This window comes from Mandrillus leucophaeus, unplaced genomic scaffold (genome assembly GCF_000951045.1).
Source record: "Mandrillus leucophaeus isolate KB7577 unplaced genomic scaffold, Mleu.le_1.0 Scaffold223, whole genome shotgun sequence".
Taxonomy (NCBI): domain Eukaryota; kingdom Metazoa; phylum Chordata; class Mammalia; order Primates; family Cercopithecidae; genus Mandrillus; species Mandrillus leucophaeus.
Genome location: NW_012102288.1, coordinates 2,592,826 through 2,612,409, shown reverse-complemented (window position 1 = coordinate 2,612,409; position 19,584 = coordinate 2,592,826). Strand labels below are relative to the sequence as shown.

At 40.6% G+C, this 19,584-nt stretch overlaps 1 protein-coding gene across 1 annotated transcript in view; it reads right to left on the bottom strand.

Moving 5' to 3' along the window:
• The window catches only part of ELOVL5 (ELOVL fatty acid elongase 5), a 63,369-nt gene extending 44,959 nt beyond the window's left edge, over positions 1–18,410 (bottom strand). Inside the window, exon 1 of the mRNA XM_011981292.1 lies at positions 18,280–18,410. The gene's annotated coding sequence lies outside the window, so the exon portion shown is untranslated. The remainder of the gene's footprint in view (positions 1–18,279) is intronic.
• Between the last annotated feature and the right edge of the window lie 1,174 nt (positions 18,411–19,584).

Below are 19,584 nucleotides of genomic sequence, written 5' to 3'. Positions count from 1 at the left end.
TGTTGCAAGTAGTAGGGACAGAGAACCTGGTCCTTTCCCTTCAGCTCAGAAATCTAGCTATTCCTCCAGTCATGACCCATATTTTCAGATCATTTCAAAACACAGAAATTGATGTCTTATGTCATAATTTGAGTGAAAAAAAATAAAAAGAAAAAAAAAATCACCACAAATTAACAACAGCTTAACACACACCCACCCTTGAAAGGAAAGAACATTTTACTGGTCAGGGGCTAGGGGATGGATATAAAATAGGACATAATATCCTACCTTGATTTGGAAAAGCTATCACATACTTCCTATACAAAATCCAAAGAAAACAATTATTTGAAGAAAATTAATGAAACTATAGAAGCAGTGACATGTTTAAAATGCATTATGTTTTTCCGCAATGATTTTTTTTCATATACATGAACAATTTAAAAAATTGCAACTGGGTTGGAGAAGAAAAGGAGAGGGTCTTGGCCAGCTTGTGCTGCTATAAAGAAAATACCACATGCTGCTATATTAAACAACATTTACTTCTCAGGGTTCTGGAGGCTAGGAAGTCCACGATCAAGGTGCCAGCAAATTAGGCTCCTGATAAGGGTCCTCTTCCTGGCCTCAGATGACTTGGGGACATGGGGACGGGTGGAGAGAGTACTGGTCCCTCTTCCTCCTATAAAAATACTAATCCCATCATAGGGACTCAGCCCTCATGGCCTCATTTAAACTTAATTACCTACCAAAGGCCCCACCCTTCCAATAGCATCACTTTGGGGGTTAGGGTTTCAAAATATGAATTGAGAGTGGGGGGACACAAACCTTCAGTCCCTAACAGAGAAGTAGTTTTCCATTTAAGAGATAAAGGAATGACTGTTTACAGAATCTAAAGAAAATTGACACTTTTAAAAAACCTAGTCTCTAAGGTGAATCATTTTCATTCACATAGTCAAGTTATCAAAACACATAATCTCCACTTTATGAAAGGGTTGTACTGTTATAAATTAGTCATCCGGCCTTTGGAAAATAATTTTTTGGAGAAATGTTTTATTAGTTGTTCTTAAACTTCTGGGGATTCCATATCAATTGTGAAAATCTGATTAAAGCAAAAGGGAAATTCTCTCCATCTCAAAATGACAGAGCTTGGATTAAACTGACACTTACAGCGTTCCCCCAAATCCCAGTAGTCTCCAAGTCAAAAATCCTAGCTTTCAGTGGTGGACAGATCTCCAGACCAGCTCTAAACTACTTAACTCATAATGAAGTGGCAGCAATACGACTAGAATCTCACCATTTCTATGAGAAAGATGTAATATGTAACATGTGTAATTTCAGTTCGAGTTCTCTAGGCTCTGAAACTATACTGTAACAGCATACACTGTAATATTACCTTGGGCAAGCTGCTAAAACTATATAGAAGTCAGTTTCCCAACTCATAAACATGGGGACAATAATGCTTATACTTCATGGAGTTGCTGTGAGGATTAAATGAGATAATAAAATTGTATGAAGTACTTGGCATAATGCATAAACACCTCAATTCGTGGCAGCTATTTTTATCATCATCAGAAGCACACATTCATCAAACATACATTTAACACTGTGACAGGCACTGGAGACACAGAAATCCACAAGACAACAAATCTGCCTTCAGAGAGGTCAAAAGTCTCTGGCAAGGGAAGGAGAAACAGTAAATAACCATAATAAAGTGATCTATGTGCCATGACAAAGTATGTACAGGAGAAAAGGATGGGTGGGGGTGGGGGAATTAATAGAGAGCAGTCAATTCTGTATGGGGACCAGTGGGTCAGGTGAAGCTCTGCAAAGAGAGTAATATTTAAGGCTTGCTAGTGGGGATCAGACAGGAGGCAGAGGCGAAAAAGTGAAAAATGATGTTGGAGAAGGAGGTAAGAGCTCGAGTTTGTTTTTAAACTGGGGGGTTGGAAAAGAAGGGATGAAAGTGGGGGCAAGAGGCTGAAAAGAGGGTGACATCAGCATCAAGTTGGTTAAAAAAGGACTGCAGGAGTCCAGATGAGAGATGGGGCCCTCCAAAGGCACAGCAGGAGAGGCAATGCAGGGGCCACACAGGAGAGATGTCCAGGGTGGGCAAGGTGAGGGAGACGAAGGAGTCCAAGCTCCTGGCTTCTCACGCTGGAGCAGGTGCCATGTAGTGAGTGAGGAAGCATGGGGGCTGCGGGTGTATGGAGGGGTGGTAAGCAGACTGCAAGAAGAGAATATGGAAAGTTCTGTTCACCTAGAACTTCACCACTTTACTAATTTTATTAATAAATTGATTATGGTCTCATGTGTATGTTTCATAACCTGTTGGATTAGGAGGCATGTCATATATTTTGAATTAGTGGAGTGCAAATTAGTGGAAATTCACTGTACTGACATGTTCTCTTACAGGGTAAAATAAGAAAGATAAATTGTATATTAAGTTCATAGTGTTAAATGTAAGAAATTCATTCTTACGCTAGGACCTAACCCACACATTTGTTTAGGGACTTACGTACTCCCACTGTCCTAAGAAAACATTAAGCCAGCTATACTCAAACATGAATTACACACTTCAGGAGGTTGAATTATTTAGCAAATTGCTATTTCCTTCACTAAATAAGTCTGCTAATGACCGAATGCTTATAAGGAAGCTTTCCAAAGTGATTTCTCTCATCACATTAACGTTTCTCCAAGAGAACCAGATAACCATTTAAAAACCTAATCCAGCCCACTATTTCAAATGATGTTTTTTCCCCCTTATTTTCAAGTCCTTTTCTTTGCAGAACATAATAATGATAATAGCAACTAACACTCACTCCATCCTTATTATGTGCCAGTCTTTCGGCTGTATATTTACAAGGGTAATCTCAGTCCTCACGCCAGCCCTCTCACAGATGAGTACACCCAGGCACACAGCCACTGTCCCTTGTCCAAGGTTACACTGAGAGGAGGCCAACTAACTCCAGAGCCTATTCTTTGAACCACTACATTCTACTGCCTCCCCACGTTACAATAAATTTTTTTTCTATAGTAAAATGATGTTTACTATAGAAAATATGGAAAGTAGAGAAAAAATATTTGTTTCATTTTGAAGTAAAAACAAAATGCTACCAAGAGTATAGCTGAATCCATGTTAATCCTTCTACCATCTATAATTAAGTGGAGTGAACTTGGGCGAATGCATGTCTGAAAACCTCAATCTCCTCACCTGGAATATTCTCTTCAAATGGGAATAACATGAATACCTAATCAGATGAGACAGTTCATGTACAGCATTTAGCATGGAACTTTGCTATTACCATATATAAATTGACATAAATATATTTACATAAGTAAATATAATTTTATTTCTTCTACCTTTTTCTATGCTTTAAAAAAGCACATACTTCCAGCCTGGGCAAAACAGTGAGACCCTGCCCCATCTCTACAAAAATTACAGCCTGGGTGACGGAATGAGACTCTGTCTCAAAACAAAAAAAAAACAAAAAACCACAAAAACAAAACCAAAAAACCCCACGTTTCTTAACTTTTGTCCTAGTGTCTTTTCTACTATGCTAGGACACCTCTCAGAAAAGGTTTCCTTCCACAGAATATCAGGCCCCACCTCTTGCTAGTCCCACCCAATCACACATTGAATTGCAGGCAGCCTTAAAAAGTTCTTAGGACTGAAAAAACAAATCATCTCTAGTATTCGCTGTAATTACCAGAAATCAACTCCTTAGAAACCAGCTTATTATCCCAATGTTTATTTTTTTTAAATGATAGAAAACATTCACTTTAAAAACAGGATTCTTGAATTCATTTAAACTACTGTCTTGCAGTAAGGTGGCCAGAAGGATCACCTCTCCTTATTTATGTATATGGAGACCCAAGAGAAAAACGGGGAAAAAGCAATTACAATGGCAATAGCCAACTGAATCCTTCCACCAACTGGATTCTTTGATGAACTGCTGCAGAAACTCATCCATGCTTGTGATAATCACCAGACAAGAGATCCCTGCCTTCTTCCTTACGTAAGATGTTCTGTTGGGTATGTAGCAAGAGGTCATACTCGGAGTTGACACTATGCCATACCAAAGAGTATGTGTACTGCAGAGACATTTCCAAATAACATTACCTGTGACAAGAGGGTTAAATCCCACGAGCAGGGTCAGTCCTGCAGGTATCATGCGCATCACTATCCACGGTTCCGCATTTGGATCATCTACCTGCACGAAGTCTGCCAGCAATCATTTTCATGAACCTAATTTGACTTCTGAAGCAACATTTATACAAATACTTTTATTTATTCCTCCAATATTAGACATTTAATGTTTCCAAGGTTTCACTATGTTTAAATAATATTGCAATAAACATCTTTACACATAACACTTTAGCTGTATATTAAAGTATCTCCATAGTGAGACTCCCAGAAATTGGCCAATTAGGTCAAAGAGTCTTAGAATGCATTGCAAAATTCCTTTTCAAAACATTTTTATCTATTAATGTTTCCACAAGCAAGGGCTATGTAAACAGCCTATATAACTGCACCATTGCCATAACTGGACAACCTCATGAAGAAAAAAATTCTTCATTAATTTAGTCTAACGTAAAACACTATACAAGTATGTTGGAAATATAAATCATACAGAAATTCCAACAGCTGAATAAATAAACACTAAATACATACACTGAAAATCTATGTAAATAAAGAGCCATTTTGGCTAACACTGGTAAGAGAAAAGTGAAATGGCAAATTCTGTGTGTGCTCTGCTTGCCTAAGGATTAATCTGTGAACATAAGCTGGTATTTGTTAACAGGTCACCTATGTTAGGAGCCTTTCTTTCTCTCAGGTTATTAATACATAGTAAATACAACTGTCTGCATTCCACAAAAACTCCCCCTCAATCCAAGGAGCTAAGTCTAGTTACCAACTTTTAAAACCTCTAAGAAGTATTATGCTTCACATAAACAATAGCAATCCCTGCGAACAAGTATGGATTTTAAAAAGCACATTTCAAACATTTGTTAAATATCTATTCTGTCTGGGGACATGGACTGTCATTTAAAAAACTGAACCTACAAACCCATCCACAGCTTTACAGGAACCCTGTAAACTATGGAAAAATTCACTTCTTGTGAGAGAGGCACAAAACTACCTTTAAAAAAGCCAAATTTTAAAGTATTTAAGAACTTGAAGTAAGAAGACTCTTCCTGTTGTTTAATTATATATACAACATTTCATAGAAGACAGGCTATTTTTGTAACTCAGTAGCTGAGTCAGCCAAATTTGGTTTATGTTGTTGTTATTATTGTCAATAAAGCAGCATAAAACAGCTTGATTTTTCCAATCCCATGTGGAGGTACTAAGTGAGCAGTTGGAAAAATATTTTTACTCTCTCACAGAGAGATTTCATACTCATGTCACAGGACACAAATGAGAAACCCCAAAGAGTTCTCTTGCCTGCACTTTTCGGTTCAATCACCACATCCAGAATAAACAAACAGCATAAAACACAACAGCTTCCATTTAGAATCAACCAACTCCTACCTGGGCATTAAAATCCTCAGGAGGACAACCAGCCCACTATCTGGGAATTATGTCACACTGAATAAGAAGACTCCACCAGCAAAACATTGGGCAAGTACTAAGATAAGCTATCCAAGGTTTAACAGGATGAAATGGCATTAACTCTGGCCTAAATTGTTAGAGCATCAAACAAAGCTTGCATCATTACAGACTGTAATGCTTCACTAATGAGTTAAAAGGATTTCATTATGAAACCATAATATTCTTCCTTTATTGAGTCCCTTGCTGCAGGACCATAATACCATTAAAAATAGAAAACACACCAAGGATAATAATCATAGTAGCTAACACTGAACACTTAATGTGTGCTAAGCATCATACCATGCACTTCACATGCACTATTTAATTTAATCTTCTCAATAAGCTCAGTTACCGAGCCTGCACTTGCTGGAAAATGGGATTCGAACCCTGGGTGCTGACTCCACAACCTGCACTTTTAACTGTCAATCATATTGAGATTAGACTAAATTTAACTCTATTAGGAAAATACAAAAATGCATCAAACTAGCAACCTACAGATACCTGTAACACACTACTGGGTCCCAAGTAGAAGTCTAAGATTTAGGTGAGGAACAGTTTATGTCCAAGACAACCTAACACCAAAACAATGGTGTAAAAAATAGAACGTCAGTGAGTCTATGGTTACATGAATTACAATGCTTATGTGACACATAATTTGGTTTTTCTTCCCCATTCAAATGAATCATCAGATTTTGGCATCCTAGAAACAGAATAAACAAGGTCATGTTAATTCTCAGGTAGTAGGCCTGCCTAGACATGACATAAAAGCAAATACAGTGATAACATGATCTCAGTGAAGCTATGACTAAAAAAATCTCAAATAGAAACTTCATGGAATGAGAAATGGCTCTACCATGTCCAATACTAGTCTAGTTTCTTTCTGTTTTTTTTTTTTTTGGAGATGGAGTTTTGCTCTTGTTGCCCAGGCTGGAGTGCAGTGGCATGATATCGGCTCACCGCAACCTCCCCTCCCGAGTTCAAGCAATTCTCCTGCCTCAGCCTCCAGAGTAGTTGGGCTTACAGGCACCCGCCACCACACCTGGCTAATTTTTGTGTTTTTAGTAGAGATGGGGTTTCTCCATGTTGGTCAGGCTGGTCTCGAACTCCTGACCTCAGTTGATCCACTCGCCTTGGCCTCCCAAAGTACTGGGATTACAGGCATGAACCACTGCACCCAGCCCAATACTAGTCAGTTTCTAAAGCCAGGATAAGCAACAAGCTTTTCCCATATGCCTTTTAAAATATGGATATGCAGCATTTAAGAAAATCAGTTATGGGTCGGGCACAGTGGCTCACGCCTATAATCCTAGCACTCTGGGAGACTGAGGCAGGCTGATCACTTGAGGTCAGGAGTTCAAGACCAGCCTGGTCAACATAGTGAAAGCTTGTCTCTACTAAAAATACAAAAACTAGCCCGGCATGGTGGCACACGCTTGTAATCCCAGCTACTCAGGTGGCTGAAGCAGGAGAATTGCTTTAACTTGGAAAGTGGAGGTTGCAGTGAGCTGAGATTGTTCTACTGCACTCCAGCCTGGGAGACAGAACGAGACTCTTGTCTCAAAAAAAAAAAAAAAAAAGAAAAAGAAAAACAGTTACAGATCTCTAAGGATAGTGATTACATAAGTTTATATAACTACAAATAACATTTAAAAACATGGATTAAGTAGAGTTAAAAGAATCGGGGACCGGGCACAGTGGCTCACACCTGTAATCCCAACACTTTGGGAGGCCGAGGCAAGCAGATTGTTTGAGCCCCCGAGTTTGAGACCAGCCTGGGCAACATGGAGAAACCCCACCTCTACAAAAAATAGGAAAATTAGCTGGGTGCGGTGGTGTGTGCCTGCCATCCCAGCTACTCAGGAGGCTGAGGCAGGAGGATGGCTTGAGCCCATGAGGTGAGGCTGCAGTAAGCCAAGATGGTACCACTGCATTCCAGCCTGGGGACAAGAGGGAGATCATGTCTCAAAAAAAAAAAAAAAAAAAAAGGAAAAAAGAAATAGAATCAGGAAGGAGGGCAGAACTGGTCTATAGCAATGACTCTGGGATAACTAGTCTTAGTTTGAGAGAGAAAGCAGAGGAATGGGCTATCATACCAAAAAAAATCAGAATTTCTTCATCTCCAAAGCATATCAAAAAGGAAAAGAATTAGCTTGAGGTCTGACAGAAGAAACTTGTGGAGAGATATGCAAACACTAGAAAAGGCATAGGGAGATACTGCATAAATAAGCACCCCACTCTCTTCAATGGCTGGGTCGTACAGATTAACCTGAGGCCAAGGACTTTTTTTTCTGGACACTGATAACCCTGTTCCATCTCGACTGAAACAAGGTAGAAAAGCACTGTGCTAAAAGTCACCTGGTCTCCCTGACTCTGTCCAACACCCTAGGCTCACTCGCTAACATGAATGTCCCATCCTACCGGTAAGTTTTCAGGGAGGTTGCTTCACAATTTATTCTCCAAATTGCCACATGTTTCACACTCGATTTACTAATGACCACTTCACATGTGTCTAGATGTCCTATCCAAGGACAGGACAATTTATGGTTAAATATAGCCAAAGAGAATCATGTATGATTCTTCGATCTAAAACACAACTTCTAGGCTTAAGATACCCACTACTGTGTGTCGTAAGCCAAATATCTGATACTTATGTCCAAATGTTTTTTTTAAAAAGTGCCCGTATTTTACCTATCATTTATGGAAAACCATGAAAGTGATGTGATACCCCACCCCGTAAATATTTATGCCTGTCAAGTATTCAGAAGCACTCTTCTGGGTGGAGTGAGCCTGAGTTTCTGACCGTCCAAAAGAACTAGACTCACATGAGAAGTTAATATCTCACCAGAACCCAGTCAGAGACGGAGAGTCACAGGGCCGAGGGCTGTACTCAGGAGGGAGATCCAGGCTTGGGACCCAGGGAGAGGCTTCACCAGAGAAAGGGGACTTCCAGTGTCACTTAAGAGACTGGTAGGTTTGGGTAGGCCAAGGAGCAGGGGAAAGAAATAAGGAAATTGCTACTCAAGAATTGGAAGCAGGAGTGGGCTGCCACAATCTGGGAAGAATTGTGACACTTGGTAGGCCTGAAAGGTGTCTCAAATTTTACCTCAACTTTATTAAGCAGCCATGTTAATTGGCTGGCATATGTTAAACATTCCACTCGTTGCTTGACCAGAAAACCAAGTCAGCAATGATTTAAGGCACATTAAAACGTGGATGCTCCATAAATATTTGTTAAATGAATTAACTCTGGACACAGCATCAGGGAAGACTTCATGCAAGTGGCATCTGGCCAGGTTATTAAGGACTTTGCAGGGTGGAAGTCCTAGAAGGCAAAATGATTGATGGATATTTCAAGCAGAAGGCACAGCATGAAGAGATATGGAGGTGCGAAAGGGCACAGCAGACAGAAGGGGTAGGGTATCAGAATAACTCAGTCATCTCTTAGCCCGTTGAAGCTATTGTCTTGAGCATCTTACAAATATCCACGTGTTCCTAGCTGCACCACCAAGGCCCATTTTCTTTCCTGTGGACTCTCAGCTGGCTTTCAGGCACTCATTCTTGCCCCCTTCTATCCACCTCCACATTGCAACTGAGTTCTTTTTAACTCCCAAAACCAGTGGGGCCACTCTTGCCTGACGTCTTTTGTCATCTTGCTCTCTCGATACAGCCTACAATTCCTCACCTGGCTTAGAGACCCTTTCACACCCAGGCCCACACCTGCTTTCCCTAGCCCAACTTCTGCCCTCCCCTCCTGCTCACTGCCCCCAACCCCACCTGTTTCCTTTTCACATTCTGCAGTGTGTCCTTGATTCCAGCAGCTCCCTAGCAGAGAAAACTCCCTTCCCCTCCTGTCCTACTTCCCCCTTATCTGTGCACACCAGAGAAATCTTCCCTGATTCCTCCTGCAGAGCCCCAGACTAGGTTAGGTCCCTCTGTGTACATTCTAATCATACCCCAAATACAAATTATTTAACCTGTGGTTAACATCTAAGTCCTTGAGGCATTATATATCTGTGGGATGACTGTGAGGCTGGAAAGCAGCTTTGCCCTAAGCACCAGAAAGTATGGTGACTCAGCCATACTGGCCTTCACGAGAAAGCAGAAAAAAACCCAAGATCTGCTTTCCCCCACCCTGCTTCCAGCAGAGCAGGAGGCACTCACAACAGGCGCTCGGCACCATTACCCAGCAGGGCAAGATTACAGAGCTTTTCACCTTGCTTGCAACTTTAGAAACTGTGTCTGCCACTACTGCAGCAGACAGTTATGGGTGACAGATGAGATGACCCTACTTTAGATGAGCTCATGTTTCCACATGCATTCTCTAACTTAGGACCCCAAATGAACCCAAATCCTTTGAAACAGGACATTCTGCTCCCTCTTATGACAAGTTTCTATCCACTAACTCCTCCTGTCTGCCTTCCCTAGCAGGCAATCTGCCATCACCAAAGCAGATCTTTGTCCCCACCCTCCTTGCTCAGGCTGGAACCTACAATCACAAATACTCTTGATGCCCAACCTACCCCTGTGGCGCCTCTGCTACGTAAATCCAACAAGCAGAATTGATGTTTTGCTGAGATCTGGACAGTCCCTATGAATCCCTTAAAAGTCCTCCTCCTTCAATGGTCACTCTTCACATGCTACAACAGGGGTGGATGAAACTTGAAAACATTATGCTAAGTGACAGAAGCCAGATACAAGAAGTCACATATTGTATGACTCCATTTATAGGAAATATTCAGAATAGGCAAATCTATAGAGACAGAAAGCAGATTGGTGGTTGCCAGGGTCTTAGGAGAGGGGAGAATGGCAAGTGGCTGCTAACTGGCAGTGGTCTCCTTTGGGGATGTGAAAATGTTTTGGAATTAGAGGTGACTGCCACAAACAGCACTGTGGATGTACTAAATGCCACTAAGCTGAACACTTAAAAATGGCTAATTTTATATTATGTAAATTACACTTCAATTGAAAAATTTCAAATAACTTTTTTAAAAGTCCTTCTTCACCCTCCCAATTCACAGAGATCTTTCCATCCCTCTGCTTATACTCTGGATCTTTTCCCATTTCTTTCAAGAATTTATTCATCTCCCATTTGCCTTTTACCTTCCATTTCCTCTCTCGACTGGATCCTTTTTTTCTGCTGACAAATCTGCTCCAGTGTTCAACCTAAAAATCCTTCCCTGAACTTTATTTTCCCCTCAAATCTCATCTACAACAATCCCAAGACCCCATAAAAGTCAGCCAATTATCAATAGCCTCCACTTTTTAAAATGAATGAATGAACCTACAAATATAAAAACAAACTGCCAGATACCCTTGGCATTGCACTGCCCAATGAGACAGACGAGGGCACAAATAGCTATTTAAGTAAACTGAAATGAAAAACTAAAAATTGTTTCTTAGTTATATTAATCACACTTCAAATGCTCAAAAACTAGTAGTAGTTAGTGACTACTATATTGGATAGTGCAAAATATATCCCATTTAAAAAAATCTGAGCATCTGGAAATAGAGTTGCTCAACTGTACTGGTACCCAATTCACGTATCAAAGAATCTAAGGTTATAAAAATCTTAAAAGAATTCCTTAGAGTAAAATCAAGAGGAGGCTATTGCTCTATTTACAGTCCCCAAAGTAAAGATCTAGTTGATTTGACATTATACAAAAAAAGGCCAGAGGAAATCTTTTTGTAACACATAGAATTAAAGGTTAAATGGTTACATAAAACAAGATGGAGATGTGGGACATGATGCAGCAATTTTTTATTAAAACAAAGGCATTATCCAAAATCAACAGTTAAAAAAAAAGGTCCAGTAGTATCTATACAATAGACAGGAACAAAAAAGAAATCAGCTATTTTAAAACTATTCCAAAAGGCTGCTAGTCTGGAAGCCTAAATACTGTAATGTATAGATAACAAAGAAAAAGGGATGAATTAAAAAAATAAAATGAACATCTAAAAAGCGATTAATGCTACACTGAGACCTTAATCTCTTCATTTACTCCTTGCTGTTGTGGGTTTTTATTTTAAAAATTGACCACTACAGTCTTCTCATAGGGCATTAAAGCAAGCGACCAGTGTTGTTAAGAGGACATGAGCTTGCTTTTAAATACTGTCCTATCTACACAGAGTACCTTACAGATATGTTCAATTGATAAAAAGACCAAAACCAGTCCACCTGGTGAAGTTCACAAGTGAAGCTGACACACATAGAGCCTGTGGCATAAATCACGAAATTTATTCAGGCAGAAGGAAACAGAAGGCAATGGCTGCTGAAGCAAGAAGGAAAAATGTTTTTATAACTAAGGAGAAAGGTGGTCCTTCTTTAAAAATGCAATAAATGGCTGGGCATGGTGGCTCACGCCTGTAATCCCAGCACTTTGGGAGGTCAAGACAGGCGGATCATGAGGTCAGGAGATCAAGACCATCCTGGCTAACATGGTGAAACTCCATACAAAAAAGTCACAAAAAATATAAAAAAGTTAGCCGGGCGTGATGGCGGGCACCTGTAGTCCCAGCTACTCAGGAGACTGAGGCCGGAAAATGGCGTGAACCCGGGAGGCAGAGCTTGCAGGGAGGGGAGATCAGACCACTGCACTCCAGCTTGGGTGACAGAGCGAGACTCTACCTCAAAAGAAGAAAAAAAAAAGCTACAAACAGGACTTACTACAGGGATTCCCAAAGAGTAGTCCAAACATCCCTGAAAGTCCCCACGCCCTTTTCAGGAGTTCGGTAAGATGGAAACTATTTTCATACTACTACTACTAAGGGATTACTTCTTCACTGTCACCAAAAGTTTTGAAAAATACGTTTTTATATTTTGAAATATATTTTGAAAAATATATACTTTATTATCATACAATAGGTTATTTTTAAATGTTTTCATAATTGTTTTAAAACAATTTAAAATTGATTTCTAATAAGGTAAATACCAATAGATGTAATCCACATAAACAAAAGCTTTTGAGTTTCTCAGTAACATTTAATAGTACAAATCTTATCTTTTTTTCCTTTTGCTTTTTCAAATGTTTTTCTCTCAGGCCATTTTGTCTAAGAATAGTACGTCGGCCGGGTGCAGTGGCTCACGCCTGTAATCCTAGCACTTTGGGAGGCTGAGGCAGGCGGATCACCTGAGGTCAGGAGTTCGAGACCAGCTCGGCCAAAATGGTGAACTCCCATCTCTACTAAAAATAGAAAAATGAGCCAGGTGTGGTAGTAGGTATCTGTAATCCCAGCTACTCTGGAGGCTCAGGCAGGAGAATTGCTGGAACCCAGGAAACAGAGGTTGCAGTGAGCCGAGATCAGGCCATCACACTCTAGCCAGGGGGACAAGAGCAAGACTTTGTCTCAGGAAAAAAAAAAAAAAAAAGATAGAGAATAGTATGTCTTCAGACCAAAAAGTTTGAGAGCTGTTGTATTAAAAACTGCACATAGAATTTTCCTCCTCTGTAAGATTTTATTTCTAAAAAAAATTACATATTTAGCTTCTTATCTTAATGGCAAATATCCCAAATACACTTTAAAAATAAAGAGTCTCTACAGATGTGTCACTTAACAATGGCAATACATTCTTAGAAACGTGTCACTGGGCGATTTCATCATAAGAACATCATAGAGTGTATTTATACAAATCCAGATGTACAGCCTACCACATATGCAGGCTATGTGGTACAACCTATTGCTCCTAGGAGGCTACAAACCTGTTCAGCATGTTATTATACTGCATACTGTAGGCAACCATAACACGTGGCAAGTATTTGTATAGCTCAACAAAGAAAAGGTATAATAAAAGTAGAATATAAAAAATAAAAACCAATACACCTGTACAGGGGACTTACCATGAACAGATGTTGCCCTGGGTGAGTCAGTGAGTGGTGAATGACTGTGAAGGCCTAGGACATTACTGCACACTGTAGACATTATAAATACTACAATGAGGCTGAACACTACACTGAGGCTACACTAAATTCATTTTAAAATTTTTTCTTCCTCAATAATAAATTAACCTTAGCTTATGGTAACATTTTTTTCTTTGTAAACTTTTTTTTTAGGGACACAGTCTACGTTGCCCAGCAGGGCTATCCACAGGTGTAATCACAGCTCACTGCAGCCTCGAACTCCTGACCTCAAGTGATCCTGACTCTTCAGCCTCCCGAGTAGCTGGGACTACAGGTGCATGCGACTGTTCATGGCTTTTACAGACCTTTACATTTTAACTTTTGACTCTTTCGTAATAACACAACACAAATACATGGCACAGCTGCAAAAAAAATTATTTTCTTTACACTCATTCCGTAAATTTTTCTTTTAAAACTTTTCCTTAAAAACTAAGACAGAAACACACACATTAGCCTAGGCCTACGCAGGGTCTTCAATATCACTGTCTTCCTTCCCTTCTACATCTTGTCCCACTGGAAGGCCTTCAGGGGCAATAATATGTGATAACAATGCTTTCTTCAGGAACACCTCCTGAAAGACCTGCCTGAAGCTGGTTCACAATTACTTCATTTTTTTGGTAAGCAGAAGGAGTACTCTTTAAAATAATGACAGATAGTGGCTCATGCCTGTTAATACCAACACTTTGGGAGATCAAGGTGGAAGGACTGCTGGAGCCCAGGAATTGAAGATCTGCCTGGGCAACACAGTGGGACCCCATCTCAATAAAAAATTTAAAAAGCTAGGCATGGTGGTACATACCTGTGGTCCCAGCTACTTGGAGGCTGAGGTAGGAGGACTGCATGAGCCCAGGAAATCAAGCCTGCAGTGAGCTGTAATTACACCACTGCACTCCAGATGAATGACAGAGCGAGATCCCATTTCCAAAATAAATAAACATTTTTAAAATGATAAAAGTATAGTAAATACATAAACCGGTAACATAGTTGTTTATTATCCATATCAAGCACCGTATATGGTACGCAATTGTATGTGTGATACTTTTATAGAATTAGCAGTGCAGTAGGTTTACACCAACATCTCCACAAACACATGACTAATACACTGCCCTAGGAAATTAAGATGACCCCTACTTCACTAGACAAGAGGAATTTTTCAGTTCCATTATAATCTTACAGAAACCCACCATTATATATGCAGTTCATCACTGACCAAAATGTGGTTATGCAGTGTATGACTAAACTTGTCCTTTAGCAGTTAAATGAAACTTGGAGTACACAGAGTTTAAAAACCTAACACTCAAATATGTGAAGTTTGTTAAAATGGTCATTTTGGAAATAAGCTAATAATAATGAATAAATCTTACACTAAATATATTGTAACTGTATTAGTCTGTTTGGTGTTGCTATAAAGGAATCCCTGAGACAGGGTAATTTATAAAGCGGTTTATTGTAGCTCACAGTTCTGCAGACTGCACAAAGCAGCAGTGCCAGCATCTGCTTCTGGTGGGGCCTCAGGAAGCTTTTATGCACTGTGAAAGGTGAAGGAGGAGCAAGAGTGTCACATGGTGAGAGAGGAAGCAAGAGAAAGAAGAGCAAGAGAGAGATGCCAGGCTCTTTTACACAACCAGATCTCACATGAACTCTTTACCATGAGACGACACCAAGTCACTCATGAGGGATTCATCTCGATGACCCAAACACCTCCGAGTAGGCCCCACCTCAAACACGGGATAAAATTTCAACGTGAGACCTGGAGGGGACAAACACCCAAACTACATCAATAACTAGAAGTACTCTGTGCAATAAGCTGTTACCAGTTCCCTACTAACTCGTCAAGTTACATTTAGTATGGTATTAAGAGAAATTCGACCCAATCAGCCAAACAGGGGTGAGCTGATTTTCACATTATTGGTAGGCATAAAAACAGTTTCTTTAGTCACAGCATGATACTAACTTTCCTTCCAAATGAGGACGCTCCTCATGGAGCTTAATCACCAAAAACTAAAATTTAAAATCATAAATAATGAGAGAAGCAAGTTTCTTGTGGTTAAATCACATTAGGTAGTACTGCAAATAGAATGTATTCAATTATCAACCACTACATAAATGCTGAAGTGTTGTTATACATACAAACACACACATACAAAGGAGGAGGAGGGAAAAGAGGTGAAGAGAGAAGGGAGAGGGAGTGAAATGCAGAGGACAAGGAGAGAAAGAGAAAAGGGAGTGCGTAGAGGAGTGATCACTCAGAATGAAAGTCAAAAATTCATTTTTCTGACTTCAACTTGCCACAACACACGCTTTTTGGAAACCAAACTTTCCATTTGCCTACCATGTCAGTCAGTTTTCATCAGGTACTAGTTTCTTTGGCTCTGTTTGCTAATCAGTTCAAACTGTATCATGGAAGAGGTTCTTCAAAACTTTACAAAAACACAAAAGCTGCCCTCCCCAAAAGGGTACAGCTACAGGGTGGCTTGGGCCACTATGTGGCCCTAAGCTCAGCTGACTCCTTAAAGCAAAGAGCTGGCTGAAGGAAGAAAAGGAGGTCAGCAAGGGGGAGAGGGGAGAGAATGAATAAGTAAGGTAGGGAGAAAATTACATGACACTCCCTTCTCTAAAATAAGAATCTGGGAGTGACATTCCACCTCTCCCAGCATGCCTCTCAGGGTTAGGAAGGGTATGGCTTTGCAAGAGAACAGTGTTAAAGAGAGTGTTAATCCCGTGTGAACCTCAACACTTACCTGCTATAAAGGTGCATTACATATCCTCATGTGTCACGAAGAAACTCAGTGCTTTTAAACTACACCTCTGAAAGATCATTAGTTCACAGCCACAGAACAGACACTTGCAGGTTTCTCCCAACAAAATGCTTGCTGTTTGCTTTCTTAGTTTGGAAGACATTACAGATAAATGCCTATGAAACGAGGTAGACTGTCTCATTAGAGGAAACCAACTTGATCTGAAGAATGGGGAAAAAAAATCATGACTTTATAGTGGACAGTACAGCTGAGACGTTAGTAACGGGCAGGGCATCAAGAACAGGACCAAGACTGTCTCCTCCCTCTGTTTTAAATCGTGCTGCACTTGGTTTATGTTTTCACAGGCTTTGTCTTATACGGATACTGAATAATGTAAATGAATACTTACAATTTAGCACACATAAATCTTATTTTTATCAAATCAAAGGACAAAGGGAAGGGAGAACAAGAAATTTAACTGGTCAACTTAAAATGAATGGGATCTCTTGTTTTAACCTTATTTCCCTTTCTGGAGAATAAAAGTAATGATAATGATAATTAAAGCAGTTTTCATGTGTGGTTTATGGAAGTCATTACTCTATTAGTCATGCCCCATATCTATATAGGATTTAAAAATTTTAAATTATACTTGGTGCAGTATTCATTGAAAGTCTTTTTCACCTGTAAGCTCAAATTCCATGGTGAAACAACATTAGGTAGAAAGACAGTGACCAGCGAGAGATAAAACAACTATGATACCATGTTGCCTGTCTATTGACTTCCCTGTCTATGGTATCCTAGAAAACAATCTCTAATGTCAGTATGTTCTACAGTTGCTCTGAAATTGTTTCTCTCCCACTTCCCAGGAAATAGGCTATACTTCAATCACTGCAACCAAGTTAATTACAAAGGACAAAAAACTTCTGAAACCAAAACTCTTAAGATGTAAACAAGTCCAAAAAAGTGTTTGATGCCAAAATGACATTTTAAAAACAGAAGTTAACATGTTATAGCAAGTAGCATCCATTTCCCCTTTTCCAGCACAAGTCATCAAGTTCTGTTTGGGGCTCCAGCCTGCCAAACTCAGTTGGAGAAATCCTACAGTATGAAAACCCAGGAGACAGAGGCCACAGTCTGGACCAAGAGACCAACCAGAGCCAGAGAGGCTCCTGAGAAGATCTGCAACACAGGGTAAAATATGCAAGGGAGGGCCATATAACTTTGTCTTTACTTAATTTATTTTAATTTACTTTTAAGTGTTAACCTATTTTATTTTTATTAAATTTTTGAGGGTACACAGAATTCAAATTGCAGCAAAAGTCATTCATGGCTAAACACTGGAAAAATCTCTTAATTCTAAGATACATGACACACTGGACTCAAAAACAGAGGTGCTGAGTCCCTTTCACTGGAGAAATTCAAAGAAAGGGTATAGAAAAGTTTTGACCAATTCCACCCAATCCTGCATCCCCAATTCCAATCTCAAGGACCAGTTTCCATCTGATCTCTCTCCACCTACAGATGGCGGTCCTGAATCTCAAAATCAACAAACCAAAAATTGAATCCATCATCCTCTCACACCTCGTTTTTCCAACTCCCTCATTTCTGTGACCTGCCCCATAACCTTCCCAGGAATCTAGCCGCCAAAGCAGGGTGGACTCCTCCCTCTGCAATGGACACTAGGATTCAGGTCCTGTTGCTGGCTCCAAAATGCCCACAATGCCCTCCCTGTTCTCCCAAATTAGCACATTCAACAGTGACATAAAGGAAAGGGTTAGACAGAGAAATGATATCTGGTGCTGCTCTACAGCTAGCTGTGTGACTCTGGGCGAGCCATTTAAATTCTCGTTCTTGGTTTCATCACCTATAACGTGAAAAAGCCAAATTATTTCTAAATTCCAAGCTCTATGGGATTTACAGGATTTGCATCCACTTCTCTTGACCCCCAAAGTCACTATGTAGTTGAAACCACCATCATTTCCCAACCAGATTAGTACACTCTCTCCTAGTGGATCTTTCCCGCCTCTAGTCTTGTGCTGCTCCTCACCCCTTTAAAGCACCTGTCTAGGTTACTCACCTCCAGAAACCAGTTAAAGACTCCTGGGAAAATGACCAAACCCGTCCCTGTGGCCCCCGGGCCCACGTGATCAGAACCCTGTTTCCCTCTGGCTTTCCTGGTCTACTTTCTGTTCCTCATATGCTCCTACAACGCCCAACTACCTGCCCCCCTTTGCCTCCGAGCCTTTGCTTCAATACTCTGCCCATTTCTTCAGTCCAGAAATTCTTGCTTAGTCTCCAGGCAACGTTTCCTGACCCCCTCCCCCACCCTCCAAGTCTGATTTAGGTGTCCTTCCTGTTTACTCGCAGGGCATACCTTCGCAGACCTCTCAGAGGCTTTGCCACTGTAAATATCTGTTTGTCACTATCCTTCCCCCAGACTCTCAGTTCCAAGTGAGTGGGGACTGCTGGTCTCGTCCACCACTTATGGCACAGACAGTCGGTTCTTGCCCAAACTCTATACACAGTAGCAGCACTTGTAGCTGCACATGGCCACCCAGAATCAAGATGAGATTTTCCAGCCACCTGCAGCCACGGGTTGATATTCTAGTCAATGAGACATAAGCAAAGTTATCTGGAGGCTGTTTCTGGGAACTTCCCGTAAAAGAAAGCACCATCCGCGCTTCTACTTTCCGTTTCTTCTTCCATCCTGCTGCTTGGAAGATGGAGGCCACACTAAGCCTGACAGACGTATGATGAGCAAGGAATTTACGCAGGGTCATACTAGCCCTGACCCATCCACCCTGCCTTTCATGAAAGATACACACTTCTACCTTGTTTTGGGATCCCATTATTCAAACCACTATTATTTTGGCATGTCCATCACTGCAGCTGAACCTAACTGCAACATACACAGCCATACCCATGGTATAATAATAAACTACCTGTTGATTCGCATATATACCTCATAATTCCTACTGGGTCTTTTTACTGGTAACTGTATTGTCACGTGTCTCTGTAGGGTCCACATTCCTTAGCAGAGGCAAACACAGGCAAATGATCAACACTGAGTGGGTTTGAGAGATCAACAAATACTGACCAAGTGGCTACTGAAGCAGATAAGCTCTGTCCGACATGTATGGTCTACTTTAGCCTGGGCTCAATGTTGCTGCCAACCAAAACAAGGTTAAATAAGAGGGCCAGGCCAGGCACAATGGCTCACACCTGTAATCTCAGGATTTCGGGAGACTGAGGCAGGCAGATTGCTTGAGCCCAGGAATTCAAGACCAGCCTGGGCAACACAGTGAAACCCCATCTCTACCAAAAATATAAAAACTTAGCTGGGCATGGTGGTGCTTGCCTGTAGTCCCAGCTATTCAGGAGG